Consider the following 21,252-nt stretch of genomic DNA (forward strand, 5'->3'; position numbering starts at 1 on the left):
TCTTAGGTACAATTCTAATAAGCTTGATTATTTAGCTTTCCCATTTACAGACGATTAAGATCGTCAAATTAAAAGGGGGCAGCCATTAAAGAAAATGAGATAGACTTGGATGGACTGATATGGAAGGAGGCCATGACAAACTGTCAAGTGAGAAGACAGGCAAGCCAAAGAACAGTGCTTGGAGCGTGAGGTATTTGCATTCACACATGTGTACACACCTCCCATGGACAAAGGCCAGGGGTGAACCAAGCTGCTAATACCAATTACGTCTGGGCAATGGGAAAACAGATGTGGGTGCGCATCTGTCCAAGGGGCACAGGAAGAAAGAGAAAACTTTGGCTCTGTGTATGTGTGTGTGAATCCAAGTCATGTATGTGTTTGTACAAGCATATGTTTGGGTACATAAGAGTGCATGTATGTTGTGTACAGACCTGTAGAGGCCAGAGGGCAGCTTTCAGGCACCATCTACCTTAATTTGGGGGCTGTTTTGTTTTTGAGACAGACTAGCTGTCCAGGAACTCACTGTATAGGCCAGCTGGCCTCAAACTCACAGAGATCTATCTGCTTCTGCCCCACCCCCCAAGTGCTGGGAATAAAGTCGTATGCTATGCACCATGCCTAGTTTCTATTTATTTTATATGTAGGAACATTCTGCCTATATGCATGTATGTGTATTGTGTGCATGTGGGGCCTTGTCGAGGTCAGAAGAGAGAACCAGATCTCCAGGAACTTGAGTATGTTTACAGATGGGTGGCTATGAGCCACCATGTGGGTGCTGGACACTGAATGGAGGTCCTCCACAAAAAGCAACATGTGCCCTGAACCACTGAGCCAACTCTCCAACCTCCACCAGGTAAGGTAGGGTTTCTCACTGGGACCTGGAACTCGGTGATTAGAGTAGCTGGCAGATCAGTGAGCCCCAGGGATCCTCCGGTCTCAGCCTCCCCTGTACTGGGCTTACAGATGCACACCACCACAGTGGGTGCTGTGTGGGTGCTGAGGACGGACTTTAGGTCCTTATTGCTTGTGTGTGAAGCACTTTATGGAACCATCTCCCCAGCCCCGTGGTGGCTTTATTTTTCATACATTCCTGTTTCTTTCCAATGCAAATATACTACTTTGGTTATTTGAATACCCATTATGGTAATTTGAATATCCATTACAAAGTATACAAAGGTGGTGGTAGTAGGGCAGCAGGCAGGTACACTGAGAACAAGCGTAGAACTTAAAAACAGGCAGTGAATAGGGTTCTTTGATGTGGAGGCAAAAAAAGACATGACCACTTCCAGCCTGGCACAGCCCTGATTGATACTTTCAGAAGCATGTCAACATGGAACGCATTATGCGTAACACAGTTTACTTATGAGAGAACAAGTGTGTGGAAATTTAGAAAAGGAAATTCATACACACATATACACACATGCATAAAGGTACACAAAGACACACACATGCACACGCTCGAGCACACACACATACACACACACACACACACACACACACACACACACACACACACCATGTTAGTCCCTAACAATGGGAGAGGCTTCACTGGTGCTGGTTGGTTTTTTTTTTTTTTTTTTTTTGAGAAAATTGCTCTCTACAAAAGTTGGCCTTCCACTTGTGATCCTCCTGCCTCAGCCTCCTGAAGACTGGGGTTAGAAGTGTATACCAACACTCCTCAACCTCAACATTAAATAATTGCCTATTGTCTGCCAACTGCCAGCCCCTAGGAATACAGAAGTAAAGATTGTCCCTGATAGAGAAGCGCCAGTAGCAGGCTGGCTGTGAAAATGTGCAGGTCGGGTACAGTGTGAGCAGACCTGTCAGGAAACTGAAGAAAGCTGGGAGGAAAGGCACAAGAGGCAGCAGCTAACACAGCCTGGAGCCCTGAAGTAAGAAAATAACAACAATGATGGGCATTCAAAAAGTAACTACTGGTGGCTTGACTTCCTGTGCCGTTTTCCTACCTCGTTCTCTCTTTGCTTCCAGACCTCCGCCATCCTGGGTTGCATGCACGCTCCCGGGAAGGGCCTGTCCCAGTCGGCGCTGCCCTACGGCCCGGAGCGTGCCCACGTGGCTGAAGTTGATGTCTGAGGACGTGAAGGGACAAATTTACAAGTTGGCCAAGGAAGGCCTGACTCCCTCCCAGATAGGTGTGATCCTGAGGGACGCACATGGTGTGGCACAGCTCCGTTTTGTGACCGGAAATAAAATCCTGAGAATTCTTAAGTCCAAAGGCCTTGCCCCTGATCTCCCTGAGGATCTCTACCATTTGATTAAGAAAGCAGTTGCTGTGTGAAAGCACCTTGAGAGGAGCAGAAAAGATAAGGATGCTAAATTCTGCCTGATTCCGATAGAGAGCAGGATTCACCGGCTGGCTCGCTACTATAAGACTAAGCGGGTGCTCGCACCCAATTGGAAATATGACTCATCCACAGCCTCTGCTCTGGTGGCATAAATGCTGTTGTGTACACAAGCAATAAAATCACTTTGAGTGAAAAAAAAAGAAGTAACTACTGATGGGAGGATATTTATGCTTGATTAAACATAACCACTGTGTGGGGGCTGGAGAGACGGCTCAGCGGTTATGAGTACATACCGCTCTTGCAGAAGGCTTGCACTCCATTTCCAGCACACACGTCTGATAGCTGACAACTACCTTTAACTCTGACTCCAAGTTTTCTGATGCCCCCTTCTGGCCTCTAGGGGTACCACATGCGTGTGCACAAACAGAGTTAAACCCATGCACATAATTTAAAATGACAATAAATAAAATTCTTTTAAAAAACGTTTTTTTTGAAGGAAATCCAAAGACACCTACTGTGTGGGATGGCACTTTAAATGGACTTTGGGGGGCTGGAGAGATGGCTCAGCGGTTAAGAGCACCCGACTGCTCTTCCAGAGGTCATGAGTTCAATTCCCAGCAACCACATGGTGGCTCACAACCATCTGTAAAGAGATCTGATGCCCTCTTCTGGTGTATCTGAAGACAGCTACAGTGTACTTATATATAATAAATAAATAAATCTTTAAAAAAAAAATGGACTTTGAATGGGAAGCACACTTCCGGAAACAGTATATGCAAAACCGCTGAGTTGTAAAGTTTCCCAGTTCTTTTAGATAGTACATCTGAGATTTTTCTGGCAAAAAGAGGTGATGATGAATGTCGGTGTGTGAGGTGGTATCTAAGCCATATGGAAATTACATATCCTTTTTTTTTTAATCTTTAAAAACACAGTGATACTTAAGTCTATCCCAGATGCATGAGGTACATCAAGTCAGTGTAATGTCAAATGATCCAGGAAATTCATTCATAATTTGAAAAACAAAGGAATAGAAGAAGTCTACAAAGGTAGACTGGATGCTTAAGACTCTTGTGACGGGTGACTAAAACTTGGTTGGCAGCTTGGCTGGATCTGGAATCAACCAAGCAGCTGGCCACACCTGTGAAGTGGGAAGACCAACCCTAAATGTGAGTGGCAGTCACATAAAAGGAGGTCCAAGAGAAAAAGCTGTGTTGTTTTTTTTTTTTTTTCATTGACTTTATGTTTTCTGATGAGTTCATTTATCTCGATGCTGCAGCCACCACTGGGCTACTGTATTCTTGCCTGAGATCAGAACCCAGCCTCTTCAGGTTTCCAAGACCGACCCAGCTCTCTAGCTCGCCAGTTCAAAGACAGCTGTGGTTAGATGACTCAAGACCGTATTGTGGAAGGCAATATAACAAATCCCCATGTGCACCGTATACTCATTCTCCCCATTCGGCTCCTCTAGAGTTCTCACTAACACAGGTCTCACTTGTCACATCTGGATGTCTCAATGTCCCGCTCACTCCTCTTGGTACTCCAGGTCTTTCTTTAAGCATGATCACTTTCAGAAAGCCATCCTGCCCAGGAGACCTTTCTTCTCAAGTCTTCTATCTTAGCACACAGTGCATTTATCTACCCATTTATCAGGTGGTCTTGGATCTGTGAATTAAAATTTCCAACTACACCAGTAGACTTGATCCTCTTCGCCCACCCCCCACTCCCAATAGAGGTGTAGTCTTGGCTGTCCTGGAACTTGGTCTACAGACCAGGCTGGCCTTGAATTTATAGAGATCTGCCTGTCTCTGCTTCTGCCTCTTGAATGCTGGCGTTAGAGGTCCACCATTACTGCAGAGCTGGACTTGATCCTCTTAAACAGAAATCTGACTCTGTTCAATTGTTGGAAATATACGTAGTATCATAAATACTGGTACGGGTTGGAGAGAAGTTATTTAAATAAGAGGTCTGGATTCAAGGAGCACTCCCTGGTCCAGATGCTAAGGTTCTTGAAGGGAGGCCTGCTTGCTTATCACAGCATCTCAAACACTTAACACTCAAACGCTGTGAAACACCACAGTGGGTGACTGGGAAACACATACCATGAATGAATGAACAGCCAGGAGAAAATCCTCAAGACGGAAATGACAAGATTGGAGCGGGAGTTGGAAAAATAGCTTTGAAGGCAATGTTAAAATACAGACCAAAGAGTGGACAGGACTGAAAGGGAGAATTAACAGGGGGAGAATCACTCAACCAGATGAGGCATAGAAGTTAAAAAGCACCTTTTCCTGCCCAGTGTGACCCGGTGCTGTATTTATTTTTCAAGGCTGATGTTATTCTCTAAGGAGATCCTGATGGGGGACAGGCAGCTCCCTCATTCTGGACGCCTTCCCTGATCCCCCATCAGACCGGTGCCTTTCTGTACATCTGGAGGTTACAGAGGGCAGTGGCTACATCTTATTCATCTTAGTATCTCCAATGCCTAGGACATGCCTGCTCAATAAATGTTTGCTGAATGAATGAACACATAAATTGATCTATTAGTATACTGTACTCGAGCTCTGACCAAGACACAGAGGACCCTAGCCATCCCCAGCGTGCAGGTTTCTGGATACAGGAAACAGAACAAATAAAGCAAGACTGGATCCGGAGACGTACCGATTCCTCAGGTACCAGCGGGTAAATTCCTCTCTCTGACCCCTCCGTCCTCATTCTGAAGAATAACTCTTGTTGAGTGAAAATCAATAAAAGTCATTTTAAGGGAAGTAGGTTTAGAAAAAGGCTCTGAAGGAGGAGAAAGGCAACAGGGAACTTGAAGTTCAACCAATTTGGACTTTTTTTTTCCTTTTTATGACAATTTGTAAGCTTTAAAAAAAAGAAGAAGGCTCTTCAACAAGATAAAAAGTCTGCTTTTCGTGTTGTTTTTCAAAATGAATCCCCTCCTTACACAAACCCACAGCCTCTCTGGCTACCCTTGGCCCCTTGTATTTTTAGATTTCCAGAAAGAAAAAAGAAATAAGTAAATTCACAGCACAAATTAGAATTGCTCTATCATGCAGCTTGGCATAACTAAGAAACCGTCTTAAGTAGATGCAGACAGCTGTCAGGACATTCTGCTATGTAAATACTTGGTGATCAGGGAAGCCAACAAGTGTCTGCCGACTTCATACTAAGGAGAAGCTGTAGACAATGCCCCCAACAGAAACAAGATGCGCTTCTGCTTGAAAAAGCTTGTGGGTCTTCGATGGCAACTTGAAATCATAATATGTTAAATATGACCCAACTCATTTACTTACCTATTTATTCATCTTATTATTTTATGAATAATTGCCTGCATGTATGTATGTATGTATGTATGTATGTATGTATGTATGTGCACTTTATGTGTGCCTTGTGCCTTCAAAGGTCAGAAGAGGGTACTCTTGGACTGGAGTTGCAGAAGTGTGAGCCACCATCGGGTGCTGAGAACTGGACTTGGGTCCTCTCAAGAGCAGCGTGAGCTCTTGACAGTTGAGCCATCTCTCTTCTCCCCAACTCAACTATAATGTAGATAAAATGTATCCAGGGAGCCAGGCAGACAAACTGCAGAAGGTTTCCCAGGTCAGAGAAAGCTATATATGGTTTGAGGCCCTTCTGATGCTTTGATACAAAGTGGGACTTAAATAAGGCATTCGAGAAGATACAATTTTAATATTAAAAGATGGAAAGTAGTACAAAAAGATTATCCAGGGAGTGGCTGACTCAGGGACAGCATGGAGAAGAAAGGTGTTAAGATTTGAGATGGATTATTTCAGGGCAGTAACACTGAAGGCAGGCGTGGGTGTGAATCTTGTCTCTGTTGCTTATAGCTTGGGTGACCTGGACACATTTATCTTCCCTGAGGCTCAGGTTCCACGATCTCAGAACAGAGACGCTTAAGTGTCAGCACAGCTGCCTCACAAAGGGGACAAGGAGCAGCAGGAAGTGATGTTCACTGTGGTGCTTGGCAAACAACAGCCTGGTGTCAGTCAGCGATAGCTCTGAGCTAGCGCTCTCGCTCTCTCTCTCTCTCTCTCTCTCTCTCTCTCTCTCTCTCTCTCTCTCTCTCTCTCCTCCAACCCAAGGCTGTGGCTTGAAACATTTAGGGGATGGAAAAGAACGGTTAGTGTCGTCGACGTGCAGGATGGAACAGTTCTGTCTGCAGGACAGACAGCCTCCTGCTCTTTTGGTAATCAGGGAGCGAAGCAACTTCCTACTAATTCCGTGCTGAGCTAGACTTTAGCAGCCTGCTTGTCGCTGTTTGTTCAGCGAGAGGCAAGGTCTCACTATGTATCCCTGGCTGGCCTTGAACTCACAGAACTCTGCCTCCCAAAGGTCTTCACCACCACGTTAGGCCTTGTTTGATTTTGAATCAGACCTCTCTATCTCTACACAGCCTGAGTCCCAGTCACATTCATGTATCACCTTCAACTACACACTTACTTATTTTGTGTGTGTGCTCACGCCTACCACAGCACTCCCGGAGGCCAGAGGAGACCTTGTAGGAATTACTTCTCTTTTTTCCACCAGAGACTGAACTCCAGTCTTCAGTCTTGGCAGCAAGCACCTTCACTCACTGAGCCTGACCCCGTCCTCAAATTTTGTTTGTTTTGATTTGTGGATAACAAAATGCTTCTAGGTGAAAATAAGGCTATAGATTTCAGATGTTACTTGCATCTATTCGTTCATTGATTCAATAAATAAAGTCTGGTGGCTTGCTCACTTGATTGATTTTGGATCATTCTTTGAGACAGGATCATGCTGTGTGTAGTCCAGGCTGGCCTCCTACCCAGCAATCCTCCTGCTTCAGGCTTCTGAGTGCTAGGATCACCAAGTATTTACTGAGCACCTGTGTTCAGAAGATCATCAAGAGCCGCCTCAGAGAATTTGTCAGCTTCCCACCCCTACTTGTGCCTGTGTCTCTGTGCTACTGCAGAGAAGGAAGGAGCCTTCCTCCTAGCAAGGCTGGAAAGGAAGAAGGGCTTGGCTCCTGGGCACTTGCCTAGCATTGCAAGGTCCGCCTTCCATCCCCAGCACTGAGAGGAAACAAAAGCCTAGCACTGCGGAAGTGGTGTGGTGTAAGCTGCATATTATATTTACAATTTAAAGGTGTCTTTCAATTAAACATGATGTCGGGGGGGAAAAGATAAAGAGAAGAAAGTATTTGTTCATAGCTTATCATCCCTGTTCTTCAGAGCTCTCTCTCTCTCTGTGTCTCTCTCTGTCTCTGTCTCTCTCTGTGTGTGTCTCTCTGTCTCTCTCTCTCTCTGTGTCTCTCTCTGTCTCTCTCTCTCTCTCTCTGTGTCTCTCTCTGTCTCTCTCTCTCTCTGTGTCTCTCTCTGTCTCTCTCTGTGTGTCTCTCTCTGTCTCTGTCTCTCTCTATCTCTCTCTCTTTCTCTCTCTCTCTCTTTCTCTCTCTCTTTCTCTCTGTCTCTGTCTCCCTGCCTCTCTCTCTCTCTGTCTCTGTCTCTCTCTGCTTCCCAGTCATACCTGTGTGAAGTGTTACTTATACACCCTGCCTCTGTTTTCACCTTTCTTCAAGCCTGATATCCATCGAGCTGCTACTGTTTCCTCTGCCTCTGCCTCCTCTTCCTCCTCCTCTTTTGTCCTCTCCTTCTCCTTCCCCTTCTCCTCCTCTTCTTTTTTCTTCTTTTGAGACAGGATCTCACTCTCTAGGCCAGGCTGGACTCACAGATATCCTCCAGTCTCTGCTTCTCAAGTGCTGGCATTAAGGGTGTGTACCATTATGCCAGAAACAACAGAGTTCTTTAAAAAATAGTGGATGTTGTTTCAAAACAACAATAATAACCAAAACATTTTAAATAATTAAAAATGATAAAAAGAACAGATATCTGCATCAACTCAGAGGTTAAATTATGGCCCCCAATCTTTACCATGGCCTCTGAGGCCTTGCATGCTCTCAGCTCCATTTCTGCTATGCTCCTTGCTCTGTTGCACATTCCTCTCCCCCTCTCCCCTCCTAGCCACATTTTTCTCCTCTCACTCTTTCACTATGTCCTGCATCCTCTCTCACCTCAAGATCTTCCTCTCTTTCCCTCTCCTGTCAATTTCTACCCATCAGCTAGCTACTCCAGTTCATCATGTTGGACTGGCTTAACTGTTCTGGAGTAGGAGAGGTAGTGAGAGACCCATTTATATAATTCTTCTCCTTCAGAGCCCTCACCTTCTTTATACCTCTGCCTTCTCTGATAGTCTGCGAACTCCGAGAGGACAGCGCCACTCCTGTCTTGCTAACTGGCACGTTCTCGGTATACCGCTTAGTCTCTGGGAAACAGTAGACAATAACGTGTTTTTAATTAATTCCATCAGCTGATTTTGTAAACTGACTTCATCTTTATTTCTCTAAAGCTTCAAGGGCTATACAAGCAGAGGTGACATGTTCTCGTACCAAAGGCTCCATTTCTCTGTTGGCGCTTAGCATACCATGCTGTGGTGATGTGTTTAACATGTTTAAATCCCCTTCTAAATTATGTCCTTCTTGTCTATAGAGTCACACCTCCCTTCCTATTTTCTCCTCCCCGGCACTTCACATGGGGTCTGGTAGGATGCTAATGCTCAAGAAAGGCTGAGGGAACAGAATTGTGAGAGCCTGTCAACAGAATCTGAAGAAGCATAGCAGGTCCCAAGAGAGCCTGTCTTTGACACTTGCAAAAACTTAAGAGACAATGGGACACCTTTCTTACAGTGGGGACGCATCCCACCATCCGGACCCTTCACTGTGGCTTGTGAAATAATTGCTCACTCTGTTCTGGACCACTGAGCTTCACTGTGAGCCTCCTTTCTCTTTCCAAGAGAGAAGGAACTTTGGAAACAAACTTCAATGAGATGGAAAATACAAATTGCTTCAGAGAGAGAGACAGAGAGAGATATTAAGAGAGATAATGAATATTCAGGGATAAAGGAAGTTAATCTTGGTTGTAGTGAGTGTGTGATGGAGTACAATTAACTGACTGCTCTTCCAGAGGTCCTGAGTTCAATTCCCAGCAACCCCACGGTAGCTCACAACCATCTGTAATGGGATCCAATGCCGTTTTCTGGTGTGTCTGAGGACAGTAACAGTGTACTTATATGCATAAAATTAATGAATACTAAAAAAAGAAAGGAAAAAAGAAAGAAAGGAAGGAAGGAAGGAAAGAAGGAAGAAAGAAAGAAAGAAAGAAAGAAAGAAAGAAAGAAAGAAAGAAAGAAAAGGTGTAGAAGTGAGAATCATTCCAAAAGTTGGATCTGGCATGGGGATGTGTAGAAGGAGCCCCCATAAGGCAGGGGCAGGAAACTTTTGAGGGAGTGGCTCCTACATTGAGAGCTGGACAATGGGCTGACGCCTGGGATGTTTCCTTCAAAATGAGTGAAAATTGAATTGTAGCAGTAAATATTCTTCGATCTTCCCCAAGAGCTAAATAAAGACTCTTTCCTCTGCAGTAATAGCCATCTCACTTTTCGTGGCTGCCCTTACGGAGCGAGGCCTAATAAGCAATTATACCGTGGCCCAGCTGTCTCTCCCTCCTTCCCCTTCGAAGCCGGGAAAGAGATGAATGTGGGGTACACGTGCAGCGAGAGTCCCCTTCGTGGCAATCAGGATTAACAAGTGCTTTGCAGCACTGGCCCACAAAGACTGGCTTTGACACGTCTGTCATAGCTCAGTTGAAAGAACAAACTTTGTGGTTAAAAAATGAGGACATTGGCTGGGCATGGGGGCATTTGCCTTTAGTTCCAACACTCTGGAGGCAGATGCAGGAGGATCTCTGTGAGTTTAAGACCAGCCTTGTCTACAGAGTAAGTTCCGGGACAGCCAGAGCTACACAGAGACTCCCTGTCTCAAAAGGAAAAGAAAGGAAAGGAAGGAAAGAAGGAAAGGAAAGGAAAGGAAGGAAAGAAGGAAAGGAAAGGGAAGGGAAGGGGAGGGGAGGGAAGGGGAGGGAAGGGAAGGGGAGGGAAGGGAAGGGGAGGGAAGGAAAGAAGGAAGGAAGACAGGCATTAACTATGTGAGATCTGGACAAATCACATACTTTATGATTTTTAGGTTTTTTTACCTCTATTGTAAGGGTTTGGTTTTGTTTGTTTGTTATTGAGGTTTTGGGGAGTATAGATGACACGTTCTACATAAAAGTAAAGAAAGGAGGGCATTCATGAGAAATGCCTTTTGAATATTATTTTTTTCTTTTTGCAGTACTGAGGACCACCAGCGTATGCTAGGATACGTGCTACCGTTGAGCTGGATTCTTAGCCTTAAGTCCATTTCTGAGCCATAAAAGTAATTATAGGGGTTGGGGATTTAGCTCAGTGGTAGAGCGCTTGCCTAGCAAGCGCAAGGCCCTGAGTTCGGTCCCCAGGTCCGAAAAAAAGAAAAGAAAAAAAAAAGTTATTATAATTAAATCTTCCTCATTCATTTTCCTTTTTAAAATCTTGTTTTGTTTGCAACAGAGTCTTGCTGGCCTGGAACTCAAGAGTTCCTGGTGTGGCCTCTAGAACGGTGAAAATATGCACTCAGATGCCACCGTCCGCAGCTCCTGCCTCTGTCTGGAAAGATGGTAACACCCTAGTGTCTCGCTGAGGAAGAAATACTATCAGGATTAAGTTTGAAGCCAAACATGGGGGCACACACCTGTAACTCCAACACTTGCGCAGTGGAGGCAGGAGGATCAAAAGTTCAAGGCAGGGGCTGGAGAGATGGCTCAGCAGTTAAGAACGCTGGCTGTTCTTCAAAAGGACCTGGGTTCAGTTCCTAGCACCCACATGGCAACTCACAACTGTCGGTAACTCCAGTTCCAGGGGATCTGACACTCTCACGCAGACATACATCCAGGCAGAATGCCAATGTACATTAAAAAAAAAAGTTCAAAGTACCTTCAGCTACCTAAAGAGTTCAAGGCTAACCTGAGCTATAGTGGGACTCTAACTCCAAGAAATGGCTCACCTGCCAAGCCCGATTACCTGAGTTCAAGCCCCAGCCAGGCCCACAGACTAGGAGATGTTCTACTCTCATAGGTTATCCTCTGACAACTGTGCTGTAGTGCACACACACACACACACACACACACACACACACACACACACAAATAAAATCTGAAACAAATTGCATTTAAGTAATAATTGTAAGGCTTCTTCTTAATTTGCTCATTAGTTAAACAATAAACCAACGTTTGTTCATAGTTTAGTCCATCGGGATTAAGCTAGGCTGTGTAAGGGGATAAAACAAAGTATTTAATCAAATCAAAGGCAATTCAGATTATAGAAAACTCAACTTTAGAGCTTCTAAAATGTGGAAAAATATATACCTTACCAATAGATTATGTGTAGGTTAAAAAAAATCATGTTCACAATGAAAACAATAATAGAAAGTATCCATAAACTGCACCAAGCGAAAACTTGAAATGAGAAGGTTCTCAGAAACTCAGTGGAGCAAGGATCCATGAGGGGCAGTGGTGGAGAGGGAAGCCTGCAGCGCTCTGCTAACCTGGTGCTCTAATGTGCTTTCTACTGATTCTACAAGGCTTTCACTGGAAACGCAAATAACAACTACACTTTATACTTTTCCTTCTTAGTGTAACTACTTTCAGTTTTGGTATGATACATGGTGTGTGTGTGTGTGTGTGTTTGTGTGTGTGTGTGTGTGTGTTTCATGCCTCCTAGGCATCTGCTTCCTTGATTATTTTGTTTGTTTGTTTGCTTGTTTTGTTTTTTTGAGACACAGTTACTAAGCCCTATAGCTAGCCCATTAGGGCAGGCTGGCCCACCAAGGAGCCTCCTGGGGCCATTTAATCTCCTCCTTTCCCATACAACCCATTCCATACTAGAGCATCAAGACATACAAGCCCTAGTTACAAAGCACAGCAGTGGATCTCTGGATCCTATCTGGTCTGCTTCAGACTGCTGCTCATCTGTTTCCTTGAAGAACCTTCAACTTCAAGCCTACTGCTCTCCCTGACCATCTGCTGGGGCATCTCCTACAACTGACCAAACTCTGCAGAGGAAGAAATGTTTGCAAGACTTTCCAGACCACAGCCAACTTTTTTTTTTCTGGGAGCTGAGGACCGAACCCAGGGCCTTGTGCTTGCTAGGCAAGCGCTCTACCACTGAGCTAAATCCCTAACCCCCACAGCCAACTTTCTTAAGCTCACGTGGGCCAGTCTTCTAGGATCAGTGCTAAGTAAACCAAGCGAATCTGATTTGTTATCGCACAAGCCCTTCTGTCTTTCCATGTTTGCCTTTACAGGACTGCTCTTCCCAACATTTCTAAATATTTCCGTAATTCCCAAACAGTCCCCATTTTCTTGGCCTCAAACTCACAGAGATCTGCCTGCCTTTTCCTCCCAACTGCTAGAATTCAAGGCATGAACTTCCTTCAACTTCCTTCTTACTATCAGAAGGTACTGGCATTTGGTTGCCTCTTCTCATGCCGTGAATCCTGCTATCCTCTGGAATAACTTCAGAGTCAACCTGAAGACCTTGTTTCCTTGCTTCCTACAGAGCTACTCAACCTCCTACCCCTGGCGCCATGTCTGGCCAAAACCTCTGCTAAACTCTGCTACATTTTCTGCTTCTAAAATCAGGAATTCAACTTTCTGGCCACAGTTGTCTACCCTTCAGCCTGCCTATTAAGTTTGTTTATCTGCACTTGTTAACTGCACTCCAGCTAGTCTAGAACTCACTATGTAGCTCTCACTGGTGTCAAATTTAGGTTAGTCTTCCTGCCTTCACCTCCTAAGTGTTGGGCTTCTATGTGTGTGCCACCATACTTCATTGGAGCATCAGTTTTTCAGTCTTCTTCTTCTTTTCTTCTTCTCTTCTTCTTCTTCTTCTTCTTCTTCTTCTTCTTCTTCTTCTTCTTCTTCTTCTTCTTCTTCTTCTTCCTCTTCCTCTTCCTCTTCCTCTTCTTCTTCTCCTCCTCCTCTGCTTCTGCTTCTTCTGCTTCTGCTGCTGCTTCTTCTTCTTCTTCTTCTTCTTCTTCTTCTTCTTCTTCTTCTTCTTCTTCTTCTTCTTCTTCTTCTTCTTCCTCTTCTTCTTCCTCCTTCTCCTCCTCCTCTCCTCCTCCTCCTCCTCTTCCTCCTCCTCATGCTCCTCCTCCTCCTCTTTCTTCCCCCTTTCTGTCTCATTTCCCCATGTATCTAGCAGAACGTTCCTAGCCCATCATTCCGTTTAGTCTCTTTCTTGGTCTGTGCCTGTTCCCAGCCCCCTTCTGGCTCCTCTTAGCACTCTGGAAGCCCTTTCACAGGCGTGTTGGTTCCCTCCTCCTCTTCTCTTGATTGCCCCCCCTTCTTCCAGTAAACCTTTGAACTTGGGAGTTTTCTAGGGATCTGTTCTAAGTGCTTATTTCTGTTTATTCAGCACCTGGTCCTTATGTGTGTGATACAACTCTTCCTGTAGCTTCAGTTCCTATAAGCTGTGTGTGCCTCACACTCACACCTTCCGTGGGCCGCTCTAACTACTCACCTGGCTTCTTCAAATGACTCTCTCCCAGTTCCCTTCAATTCAGTGTGTCCAGAGGTAAACCCACCATTACCCTTTAAAACTATGTCTTCCCGGGGTTGGGGATTTAGCTGAGTGGTAGAGCGCTTGCCTAGGAAGCGCAAGGCCCTGGGTTCGGTCCCCAGCTCTGAAAAAAAGAACCAAAAAAAAAAAAATGTCTTCCCTACATCTTAGCTATCTTTCCTCTCTTCTTATTAAGTTGCTTGAGATAGGATGTTGCTAAGTAGCTCTGGGAGGTTGGGAACTTGATGTGTAGATCAAACTCATAGCAATCCTTCTGCCTCAATCTAATCTTAAGTGTTAGGATATAAAGGCATGTGCTACCATGCCCAGCTCTCTTGATTTTTTTTCAGTAATCTTTATTTTATTTAAAAAAACAAACCCTTGCACATAAATGAAATCATCATCCACCAAAATTAACCAGACCCCAAATGTGTGCAACTTAATAAACACATATAAGGTTAGAACTGGCATTTGAAACAGAATCTGTGAAGCTTCACATTACATTTCATCCTTTCAATACTGACTATGTTTTATGCATTTACCCATAAATATCTTCTCATTGATTTATTTGCTTTTTTAATTCTATTTTTTAATCAGTTCCTGTCTTTTCATTAACTCATACACAGTTACTCATCTTCTGGTTTGTTGCAGCAGTCAGACAACACTTGCCCCAGTCCTGTCTATCAAAGTGGCTGGGGATGAAACTCCAGCCCCACATTCATCAGAAGGACAGTCTTGCTGAAGGGGACTGTGTGTGCCGCTTTCAACCACCTCACAGCATTTCTGCCCAGATGACAGAGCCGTCAGCTTGTTCTGCTCAGGAATGCTGTAAGACTTCACTCTCTTCTCGGTGCAACCCTGTAGTCTCAACGCGGATGAAGGGAGGGCTCCTTTGGAATGCTGTAGTCAATCAGCAGGAATTCTCTCCCTGTCCTTGATTGTGACCTTCACATTTTCTATGGTGTCCGAGCATTCAACCCAGAGTGTGACAGTCTTTCCTTGATGAAAATCTGAATCTTGGAGCAGTTCCACTGTAGAGGCAGATGAGAAAGTTGTCTATTATTATTATTGTTGTTGTCATCGTTGTCGTCGTCATCATCATCATCATCATCATCATCATCATCATCGATACAGTTCTACTATGTATCCTTGGCTAGTCTAGAACTCAGTGTGTCGCCTTGACTGGCATCAAACTCATGGTAGTCTTTCTGCCTCCATCTCCTAAGTGTTGGATTTCTATGTGTGTACCACCATACCAGCTCCTTTCAATATTTAAATAATCACCAAGACTTGCTAGTTTTCCCCCCAAACTATTTCTCCATATTTTGTACTTTGTCCAACTCTCCTGCCACCACCCTGGTCCAAGTCACTATCAATCACTTTCATTCAACAAGTTTTATTCAATCCCCTAGTCCAACTGATTACAGTTTTTTTTCACTCCATCCAATATTTACCATAGCCATGCCCTCTAAGGTTCTAGATCGGTTCTTTCTTTCTAATACTGGGACCCTTTTGATGCAGTTCCTCATGCTGTGGTGATCCCCAATCATAACACTGCTCTTGTTGCTACTTCATAACTATTATTCTGCTACTGTTATGAATCATAATGTAGATATCTGATATGCAGGATGTCTGATATTTGACTGTTAACCCACAGGTAGAGAATCTCTATTCTGGAATATAGTGTTTCTTTTTTTAAAGGTGTTTTTTCATGCTTATGCCTGTATATGTGGGCACCATGGTTGTGCCTGGTACTGGAGGAGGCCAGAAGATGTCATCCATTTCCTGGAACTGGAGTTACAGAAGGTCGTGAGCCACCATGTGGGTCTTGAAGACTATTAAATGTTTTTTGCTGCTGACCCATCTCTGTAGTTCCAGAATATAGTGTTTTAAGAAGCCATTTGCTTGGATCATTTCAATACCTGGTTTCAGCTGGGTATAATGGCACAGCCACATAACTCCGGCACATAGGAGGTGAAGGCAGGACAGTCAGCACTTAAAGGTCATTTTTTTTTCTGGAGCTGGGGACCGAACCCAGGGCCTTGAGCTTGCTAGGCAAGTGCTCTACCACTGAGCTAAATCCCCAACCCATTAAAGGTCATTTTTGACTACAGAGCAAGTTCAAGACCAGCCTAGACTAACTGACAAAAAATAGTTAGGTAGGTAGGTAGGTAGATAGATAGATAGATAGATAGATAGATAGATAGATAGTTGGGTGGATGGATGGATGGATGGCTAGCTACCTAGATGATAGTCTTCTTGAATCATTCTCCTATTGTGATAGATAATTTTATATATCTGTTTCAACTAGCCTCAAATAGCTGGTAAATCTCTGGAAGTGTTTATAGGGATGTTTTTGGAAGAGATTAATGTTAGAACGAGTAGATTGTGTGTTATAGTTTTATGTAGACTTGAGTGTTTCCCCACAGCTTTGGTTCATGCGTTAAACTCTGAAGTTTGAGTCCTCTGGTGCAATTCAAGGTTCTAGATTCTTTAAGAGGGGCATCTAATGGGAGGAAGGGTCGGGGTGTGCTTAAGGAGGAGATAGTGGGGTCTCAGCCCAGTCTTTCTTGCTTCCACTGCCATGAGGTGATCAGCTTTGTCTGCCATGTTCTCTCACTAAGATGTATGTAAAAGTAACTTTTATTCACTTGGAGTAATTGTCTTAGAGGCTTACAGCCTCCAACTGCTAACCTAGGCCTTGTCCTAGAAGCTTCTAGCCTCCTCCATACAATCCAATCAAGGCTTAGAATGTTTTCAGTCTCTGACATTGACTGCAGATTAAACTCACCCTTCCTAGCTCTTTCTGAACTCTGGCTGGCTGGTTCAACTCAGCTGTTCTGACTCAGACTCCTTTCCAAGCTGACTGATTCAATTCTCTCGGTCTCTGACTTTTGCTCTGCTTGGCATTAAATTAACTCTGGAAATCCGTTCTAATCTTCTGACTTCTCATCATTTTGTGGCTTATTCTGCCTTCACTTGTGTCTAGATTGTTCTCTCTTCAACGTATTAAAAAATTCACTCAGCAAAACTGTGCCCCCCCCCCACTGTTCTCTTAAGTGGTCTCTCTTGCCTCTCTCTTTTCCTGAGAGTTGGGCGTATCCTAGTCTGTCAAATCTTTCTCTGATTTGTCACTTCATCACTCAATTAGACATCACTTTCAAACATAGGTGCTTCCCTCTACAAGCTAACCTTACCTTCATTGTTTGGGACTAAGATGTGTACTAAGGACTGAGCCACGCCACAACTAAAAATAGTTTTTTTCCTCCAGCAAACAACACAATCTTGGGGTTCACAGTGTGACCAAATGGCCTGCAAATGGTGTGGTTTTGGATGCAGGCCCAAAAATCTGTAGGCATCAGTAAATTTTTGAAATTTTTAAAAACTGAAAAAAGGTAAAAACTGTAAGCAGAAACAAAAACAAAAACAAAACAAAAAACCCAAACAAACAAACAAAAAAACAAAAAAAAGCCCCAAAACCCAACACCTTCTTCTTCCTTACAAATTTATCTTAGGTATCTGCTATAGTTAAGGAAAGCCAGCTAACACATCAGTGTGTGGGGGCACCAGACAATCCATAGACAATCTGGGTGAAGCAGAAGGTGCAAGAATATACAATTTCTGCCTCTTTCCTTGATGGGAGATCTTCTCTTGCCCCAGACATAAGAATTCCAGGTCCTCATGTGTAGCATTCTGGAACACACAACGTTGGCCTTTCAGGTCTCAGACTGAAACACACCGCTAGCGGTCCTGGTTTTCCAGCTTGCAAAGGGTAAAACGGAGAATTTCTCAACCTCTATAGTCATGGAAATCAATTCCCATAATAAATTCCCTCTTATGCATATACATACATTGTATTGTTCTATTTCTCTGGGGAATTGAATATAGGCAGCCAATCTACTGTCCACGTGGAAAAGTCTCTTTACACTTTTCTCTTTTTTTCTTTCCCTCTCTCCCTGCCTCCCCCTCCCTGCTTCCCCCTTTCTTCCCACCTCACTGTATGTTAAAATGCAAATCTGATTTTTGTCACCACTTGATGTAAGGACCAAACTAAATTAAGTATATAAAGGACTTAGAAAGTACCAGGTACACCATAGTCACTACATTTAAGTAGCAGAGATACAGTGACTAACTTGGCTAATGGTTTTGGAATAACTGGACAGAAAGAAACAAAGAAACAAAGACAGAGAAACAAAGAAAGACCTGTCACTACCTCATTCCTTAGACTGAAAGGGAAAAAAAAGAAAACCAAAAAAACACTTGGAGAAAATATGTAGAAAAATTATATATCTTGAGGTGAAGTGAGGCTTTTAAGACATGTCCCCAAAGCCAAAAGATACGAAATACTAGCTACAAAGTGGGGAGCTGGGTGGGGTTGGGTGCATGCCTTAAATCCCAGCATACAGGAGGCAGAGGTCAATCTCTGTGAGTTCGAGGCCAGCCCAATCGAGTTCCAGGACAGCCAGGGCTACACAGAAAGACCCTGTCTCAAAAGAACAAGACAAAACAAAACACTAGGTACAAACGTATATAAACATCTTGTGTTTAAAGGGTCATAAATTATATCAAAGGACATCGAACAGAGATCTTTTTAATGTTTAATTGAGAAGCACTAATAACCAATAGAGAAACCTCTAATAAAGTCTCAGGAAAGTTTGAATTGCTCAAATAAACAACTTACAAAATGTGAACTACAAGTGATCATAGAAAAATCATAAACCATGGAAGAAAAATATGAGCAAAACTATGAGGTATTTAAATGTTGGCACAATTGGGAAAACTGTCTCTGCTCATTATAGGTACAGAAACCGGGTACTTGAGCGCAAACTTGGAAATAGTTTAACAATGGGTTAGCACAATATATAGTAATCTCACTCCCAGACATTTCAACGTTTGAATAATTCAAGATAGACGTGTACCAAGAATGTTCACTGCATAATTTATAATAAGATTAGAAATAAATACTTACCAAAACATAGCTCGTGCCTGTAACCCAGAACTTTGGAGGTGGAGGCAGGAGAATTAAGAATTCAAGGTCGTCCTATATAATGACTTGCAAACCTCGTAAGTTACATGCAACTGTCTCAAGAATATAAATACATAAATAAACAAATAAATAAGTAGAATTTATCAAAAACAACCCTAGTGCTTTTTAAAAAGTGATCTGATGCTTTTTTTTTTAAGATCGTTTTAATGTGTTTAATCGTGTGTACACAGCAGAGGTGCTGGCAGACGGAGATGTTGGAGCCCCCTGGAGCTGGAGTCACAGAGGGTTGTGAACTACCTCATGTTGAGCTGGGAACCAAAGCCAGGTCCTCTGCAAGAGCAGCGGACACTTCTAACTGCGGACCATCTACAGCTCCACAGGCTTGTTTACGGATGCTAGGAATAAAAGAAGAGGAAAGAGACCAAGACGCGGTTTCTTCTCCTATACAGTGTACACTCTAAGAGTCAGAAAGATATTAAACAAATAAGCAAAGAAATAAAATACTTGGGAGTAGTAAAATACCCGCTAGAGGAGGCCTGTGAGAGAAGCTGTAACATAGTAACCAGAGCGGAGGGGTCCTTGGTAAGCTAAACACACAAAGCTACACAAAGGGGAGGGGAGGGGAGGGGATTGCGAGGGTGGACCAGGAAGTTTGAAAGCAGACTAGGAAGTCTTTGACATGACAGTAGCTTGAACATATATTAAGGCTAAAAGTCCCACCATCTGTGATTCCAGCACCAGAGTGTCCAACACTTCTATATGTGAGCCCCTGAACTCGTGTGCACATAGCAGCACATGCATAATTAAAAATATTAAAATTTTTTTTAAAAAACCATCCAATCACTAAAAATGTACCAGGGTTGTTTTGGTAAACTCTATTGATATAGCTACCAAGGGCTAGAGAGATGGCTCAGCAGTTAAGAGCACTGGCTACTCTTTCAGAGGACATGGGTTCAATTCCCAGCACCCACATGGCAGCTCACAACTGTCTGTAACTCCAGTTCCAGAGGACCTGGCACCCTCCCACAGACATATATATGTAGGCAAAACATCAATGCACATAAAAAATAAATGTCTTGGAAAAAATGTCAACTATACATACAAGCTAAAGAGGACATTCCCAAACAAGCAAGGGCTTAGAAAAGCAAAATTGTATGATCTCTTCCCTGGAGAGATACTTAAGATGAACTCAAGCCAGCTCAAAGAGTAACAAGGAGCTAGGAACTAAGGGAGCGTTCAACTCCAGAAACATAATGGCACAGTGACTCAAGGTTCCGAGGGGAGGAACATGAAACTCATGAGTCTTATTCTTTTTTAAAATTGTTTCAGATATATTTATTATATGTGTGTATGTGTGACACGCATGCGTGCGCGCGCACACACACACACACACACACACACACACACGCACACACACACACTCTCATAGTCTTCAGAGACACTAGAAGAGGGCATCGGAACCCATTACAGATGGCTGGGAACCACCATGTGGTTGCTGGGAATTGAACTCAGGACCTCTGGAAGAGCAGTCAGTGCTCTTAACCGCTGAGCCATCTCTCCAGCCCCATAAGTCTTATTCTTGGCCCGATTGTCCTTCAAGTTTGGTAGCAAGGGAGACATTTGGATAAACGCTTGCCAGTGTTTTCCAAAGGAAGCTGAGCTGGTAGATACCCCCTATGAACTGCATTAAGGTATTGCAGCTAACTGGTAGTGTATAACTTTCTGTGACAGACTGGATGCTTGTGTAACTGGTTCCTCCTCCTCTGCCCCTCACACATTGAAATCAAACTCTCGGCTGGTTAGCATTAGGAGGTACGATTCCCTTTGGGAGGTAATTAGGCCACTTATAAAAGAGACCTTAGCTCTCCACTAAGCAAGGGCAGAATAAGACTCCAGTGTCCGAGGCATAGGTGGGCTGCCTGCCTCGATGGCCTCTGTAGATCCACACCCTGACCTCAGCCTCCAGATTGGGAGAAATCATTTGTTGACATCTAGAAGTCACTTGACTGCTGGCGCTTCGTTTCTGCGGCAATGTGTGTGGGCAGTGTTCGTTCGTCAAGGTGAGGTCTTGTTAGGTAGCCCAGGTCCCAGGTTGGCCTTGAAGTCCATGTGTCTGAGGCTGGTTTTGAATTCCCGATTCTCCGGCTTTAGCTCCCTAACTGCTCAGATTACAGGCAAATGCTGCCATATTCAGCTCCTATGACGCTGTGTAACACCAGCCCAGATTTACATTGTTAAACTGGGCTCAACCGTACGGAAGGAAGGTATATATTGCGGTTATTTTTAGCTTCATTTCTTTCTTTCTTTTTTTTTTTTTTTTTTGGTTCTTTTTTTTCGGAGCTGGGGACCGAACCCAGGGCCTTGCACTTCCTAGGTAAGCGCTCTACCACTGAGCTAAATCCCCAGCCCTTTAGCTTCATTTCTTTAGTGAAGAGTAAACATGAGAAAATT

The 21,252-nt window shown here is 43.8% G+C and overlaps 1 long non-coding RNA gene and 1 pseudogene across 1 annotated transcript in view; one reads left to right on the forward strand and one right to left on the reverse strand.

Annotated features, from left to right (window-relative positions):
- LOC148005993 (uncharacterized) overlaps window positions 1-21,252 on the reverse strand; it is a 1,435,680-nt gene that overhangs the window by 1,404,562 nt on the left and 9,866 nt on the right. The window lies entirely within an intron of this gene.
- Window positions 1,958-2,546, forward strand: Rps13-ps2 (ribosomal protein S13, pseudogene 2; annotated as a pseudogene).

This window comes from Rattus norvegicus, chromosome 5, assembly GCF_021556685.1.
Source record: "Rattus norvegicus strain SHRSP/BbbUtx chromosome 5, alternate assembly SHRSP_T2T, whole genome shotgun sequence".
In the NCBI taxonomy this organism is placed as follows: Eukaryota; Metazoa; Chordata; class Mammalia; order Rodentia; family Muridae; genus Rattus; species Rattus norvegicus.